This window comes from Scyliorhinus canicula, chromosome 1, assembly GCF_902713615.1.
Source record: "Scyliorhinus canicula chromosome 1, sScyCan1.1, whole genome shotgun sequence".
NCBI classification, from domain to species: Eukaryota; Metazoa; Chordata; class Chondrichthyes; order Carcharhiniformes; family Scyliorhinidae; genus Scyliorhinus; species Scyliorhinus canicula.
Window position 1 is genome coordinate 202,157,406 of NC_052146.1, and position 6,000 is coordinate 202,163,405.

Sequence of the window (6,000 nt, forward strand, 5' to 3'; positions counted from 1 at the left end):
CTCTATCTTATGGTTTGGGACATTTACCTAATATTGCATTAATACATTCATAAATGTTACTAACGGTTACTCTAATTCAGGACACTATGAAACATTTAATTTATCTGCACAGTTGATCTCTATCTAACGCTATCTAAGCTACTCTCATGTTGCTGGTGAATATCAAAGAACTTATATACAATACAAAATGGAAAACAGCAGCATCACATTTCTACTTAATCCTACTAAAGTTAAAGAGGTACATGGTTTAGTTTTAGCAGCGATTGTTACATGAGTTCAATGTTATTGAATTTTAAAGAAGGGGGCTCAGACTGTATATATCAAAGAGCGGGAGGCTTTTGCTCGCCATTTATGGAGTTAGAGTGTCTGAATGACACTGTAGATTATTGCAATTACTAGAAGGGCCTCCACTATGTATGAAAGGGGTTTCCATTTGGCAATGTTTCCACACCAGGTGGGGGTTTTGATGTCTGTCTTTATGTATGGTGTAGTGTCCAGGCTGGTGGTGTCCTGTTATATGGTAGTGTTCAGGGCTGGTGTAGTGTTTGTCACAAAAGTTCGTTCCGCGGGCAGTTGCAGAAGTTCAGCAATGATCCAAATGCATGTCAGCAGTCCTTGCTTCATCCTGTGTCTTCAGTTTTCCATGTAATCCTGGGGGGGGGGGGGGGGGGGGGGGGGGGTGCAAGCATAGTATCTGTTATTATCTTTGGTTAATATCTCATTTTATTAGTCTTTCTCTCCTTACTCCAATTACCCATTATGATTGTCACCATGTGTGACTCCCACATTTTTTTTTGAAATACCATTTTGGAGAGACAAGAAATGCAATTTTTAAAAGTACAGAGACTCTCGCAGCTTGTGATCGATGCGGGGAGTGGGCGGACAATTTCATCGACCAGTCTTTTCTTTACTTGCAACCAGTGGTGGTTGAGGTTTATCTTAACCAGCCGAATTTCAGGGCGGCCAGTTTTATAGATTTTCGTCCCAGGGCTCAGAGGTAGTTCGCATGTAGCAGTGTGACTAGCAGCAGGGATCAGCAACCAATTGTGTTATATGTGTAAATAGCATGTGGGGAACGACCAGTGGGTCACGGGAGGTAAAGGAAAGAAGGGGTGAGTGTACAGAACGTGGAAAAATCCATTCTTTATACCACAACCAAAGAGAGAGTAGAGAATGTGAAACTAAGGGCTTGCCAAAGGCAACGCAGAGTGTAGAGAACCATTCCAGAGCGTATGAGGTGAAGGGAACATGAGGTACAAATGGGCCACTGCGGGAGAGGAATGGGTGGAATCCCTGGGTAGGGCGGGGGTTTGTGCCATTACGCCACTACCCGAGCTTAACTGACCGGATGCATTTCGGGTCCTCAGGTAGGGCGGGAATCAGTGCCGTTACTCCCTACCTGGGTGACCTGGGTGGACGGTAAGAGTTTGCAGTCATGTGGAACCCTGTCAAAAAGACTGGGAGGACAATGATCCGTTTCCCAACAAACTTGTGCCTTTAACTGTCATAGGACATTGTACCCTCGAATCAGAAGAGTAATTTTCTTTTGGACGACATTAATTAAAACCATGTGGTAGAAGAAGAAGAAGGAAAAAGGCGGGCAGACTCCATCAGAACTTGGACATTTTAATACTTAAGCGTTGTCTCTTTCTCATCATCTGGACACCTCAGGGTTCTGTACCAAACAGTGTTGTAAAGTTTAGGGTAGCACAGTAGCACAGTGGACAGCATTGTGACTTCACAGCGCCAGGGTCCCAGGTTCGATTCCCTGCTGGGTCACTGTCTGTGCGGAGTCTGCGCGTTCTCCCCGTGTCTGCGTGGGTTTCCTCCGGGTGCTCCGGTTTCCTCCCACGGTCCAAAGACGTGCAGGTTAGGTGGTTTGGCCATGCTAAATTGCCCTTAGTATCAAAAACGTTTAGGAGGGGTTATTGGGTACGGGGATAGGATGGAAGTGAGGGTTTAAGTGGGTCGGTGCAGACTCGATGGGTCGAATGGCCTCCTTCTGCACTGTATGCTCTATGTAAAAGGCATTACCGAAACAAGACTCAGTATCTGAATCATCACCATCTCCCGGTTGCCAGACTCGTGTCTGTCGTTTCTGTGCCTTGGCTGCGTGGGCCGTGGATTGTCCGAATCGTCGTGCCTTACCAGTCTGCAAGAGTTGTCGTGATGCCAAAGAGGGGCTAGTTTGTCGTGAGGCGTAGGTGCGGTGGGAGTGGAGGGCAAGTTACTGTGGTTGGGCGGTGGCTGTGGCCACGGGAGGGCATATAGGGGGTCAAAGATATCTAAGTCGTGTTTTCCGGGGGCTGGGGTGACTGAGGGCAGAGAGATCGCGCCAGTGTTCAGAGATAGTAATCAAATCCAGGAGGCTCTCGCTGTCGTCGGAGTCGAGTTCAAGGTGAAAGTCCTTACCTGTGGGCGGAGACAAGTTCGGGTCTGTGGGCGCAGACAAGGGATAAATGCCGGCATGGCTGGGGGAGGGTTGGTGTAGGGGTTGGACTAGATTGTCGATGGGCGGGGCATGATTGTCTCCTATTGCCAGAGAGATGTGGTGGGAGTGGCTACATTGTGATCAGTAGACTTTGAGTTGGCTGATGTGGAACCAACCAATTTTACAATTGGGGTATGTTATCTTGTACATGGATGGGCTCACTTTGCCTGAAATGGAGTAGGGTCCTGCAAATTTGGGGGAGAGGAAAGAACTGGGGTTCTAAAGTGAAATCATTCTTTGCTGATCGACTGTGTACTCTACGGGGGGGGGGGGGGGGGGTGGACGGTGCTGTCAAAGCAGGTTTTACTCTGCCTCTTTCTAGCGCCTAATCGGACAGCTGCAGTGAGTTGTGCCGCTTTAATGTTATCTGTAACCTGGTGGACTGCTTTTTCGTGGGTGAGGGCAGTTACTGTAGGGTTTAGCAGATCGAGGCCTAATAAATATTAAATACCCTTCATGGGCCATCAGGTCATGGGAGTCTGGTAGGTGAAACCTGTCGAACTGGAAACGGTGTTCCGAATAAACATGAGAGCAAATGGGAGGATATAGTTCTGTTGCACCATCTTCCTAATGGCCGCTTTTAAAGTTCGATTCATTCTCTCGACAATGCCACTGGATTGGGGGCGATATGCTATATGGAATTCCTGCCTGATCCCAAAAATTGTTTAAACATTTTGCATCACTCTGCCAGTGAAGTGGGAACCTTGGTCTGACTCAATGCTGCGGGGGAGACCCCAGCGTGTGAATATCTGGTGGGCTTTGCTGTGTTTGTCTGTGAGGGAAATGCTTCTACCCATTTAGTAAAGGTGTCGATTACAACCAGCACAAACTTGAAACCATTTCTGCAAGGGGGAAGGGGGTCAATGTAACCGATTTGCAAATTTGTCCAAGGTCCATTCACAGGTCGGGTGTGACGTAATTGTCCTTTCTTTGAGTAACATTCAGCATTGTTCTCAGCACAGATAAGGCAATTCTTGACAGAATGGGTTACATCGCTTTTTAAATCAGGCCACCAACACAAAGGTCTTAAATTGTCAATGGGATTGTCTATCCCCTGTTGTCCGTGTCCGTCATGAAATTGGTAAATGAGCTGGTTTCTGTCCTGGGTGGGCACCACATAAATTTCATTTTTTTAAACTATGCCGTCCTGTACAGTCAGTGAGTCCTTCCATTTATCATAGGGGGCTGGGAAGGTGCCGTCTAAAACCTGTTTGAGGGTGTCGTCTGCTTTTTGGGCTTGAGATAGATGCTCAATATTGGTCTGGGAAACCTGGTCTGAGTGTATCGGATCGCTTTCGAGGGGCTGCCAGAAGTGACCATGGCGTGATCCTGCTTTGGCTAAGCCGTCTGCCTTTACATTACCGGATGGGGAGGAGCGATGATGGCTTCTTACTTTAACAATACCATATGTGCGATCTGAGGCTGTCTTGAGAATGTGCTTTAACAACGGGGCAGAGGGTAGGGGTTTTCCATCAGCTGAAACAAAACCTCGAGATTCCCACAGGAGCAGGAATTCCGTTAAGCTGCTGCACACATACAGGCTGTCGGAGGGTATGTCTGCAGGGGTTGGAAAAGAGTCGGGGTGCTGAATTACATAGGCTATGGCTGTGAGTTCTGCTGCTTGTGAACCTAGGTGGTCGGGCAATTTTAAAGAGATCTCTTCCAGTGGGCGTCCCTGCGCGTCTTCCACGTAAATTCCACAATCAGTAATTCTAACTCCATTTTTGATTGTGAGGAACCGTTTACATAAATTTTTTAAGTATCCCCTGTGGTTTGGGAATTCTGTGTCTTACTGCCTGCTCATGGGTGTAGTGACTTTGGGATAAACGGTACTGTGTGGTGTTGGGCTGCTATGATCTGGCACTCATGTGGGGTCCCTGCATGTTGGAGGTTATCGGCCAGAAATGTGTGGGTTTTGGTGCGTTTTACCGTAATGTCCCTGCCTTGTAATAGTAGTGTTCAGTGAGCTGCTCTGATTTGGCTGACTGAACCGTCCTTTAATCTACCATCTAGTAATAGTTGCGTGGGGCTGTGTTCGGTCAAGAAAGTGACTGGGTTGAGGCCTGTGATGTATGCAAAGTACTGTACTGCCTAAAAGACTGAAAGCAAGTGCCGTTCGCAGGCTGAGAATCCGTGCTCTACGGGGTCTAATACTCTTGAGGCATAGGCTACAGGTCCTAAATGATCATGTTGTTCTTGCAGGAGTACTGCTGATAGGGTTTGGTCGTTGGTTGCTACTTTGATGGCATAGGGCAAGTCTGGGTCTCGAACTTGTAAAGCGGGTTCTGTGTTTAGGGCGCAGTTTAAATCATCAATGGTGTCCTTGTGCTGCGGAAGCCATTCCCATGGGGCCTTCTTTTTAAGGAGCTCTGAGAGTGGGGCTGCTTTGGTGGCAAAACCATCTATATAATTTCTGCAATATCCTGCCAAACCTAGGAATGACCGGAGTGCAGTGACATTTTGGGGCAGGGGCAATTCAACGATGAACTCAATCCGTTTTTGCTCAATTTCTCTCTTCCCATGGGTGATGATGGTGCCTAAATGAAGAACCTTTTCCTTTAAAATCTGGGCCTTTTTGGGGTTTACCTTTCATCCGATTGATTGCAATAGGCTTAGTAATTCAGATAAGAGCTCTACGTGTTCCTATTTGGTGTCCATTTGCAAGAGCATATCGTCTACATATTGTATGAAGCATTCGGGTCGGGAAAATTTAGAAAGTCCGTTGGTCAATTGTAGGTGGAAGAGGGGAGTGATGTAAGCCTTGTGGGAGGCATGTCCACGTGTACTGCTGCCTTTGAAACGTAAATGCGAATTTATACTGGCGGGCCCTGTCTAACGAGATGGACCAAAATCCATTGCTGATGTCCAGCACTGTGAAGTACTTTGCCTATACTCCCTGTTTGAGCATGGTCGCGGGACTCGATCGTTAGTCGCCATGAACCATCGGGTTTTTTTACGGGCCAAATTGGGGCATTATTTGTGGAAGCTATGGTTCAAATAACTTCTTGGTCTAACAAACTGTTAATAACCTTCGAAATCTCACCCTCGGCTTATTGTGGGAAACCGTATTGCTTTTGCGGCTTTGGATCGGGACCTGAAATCTTCACTGTACCTCGGATTTTCCCACAGTCGTGTTTGTGTTGTGCGAACGAAGCTTTGTGATTTATCAGGACCTCTCTAATCACCTGGTCTGCACTAATTGTTTGTAGATTAAATCAATAGTCCCCTAAGCAAATCCTGTTTTCATAATCCCCTACTGTGAGTGTAGCGGGAGCCCCAGCTGTTTTAGCCATTCACCATACACATTTGTTTACTGAGTCAAATGAAAGATTATGGGAGCTCACAAATCAATGCCTAAAATGTGCTCTGCAGTTTGGGGTAAGTCAACTAAAACAACGGGGTGTTTGGTGCTAATGTTCCCTATCTGAATGGGTACGGGAGCTGTGATATATCCTTGTTGTATGGGGCCTGTGAATCCACTCAGGGTGATGGTGTCTGTAGTGGGCCAT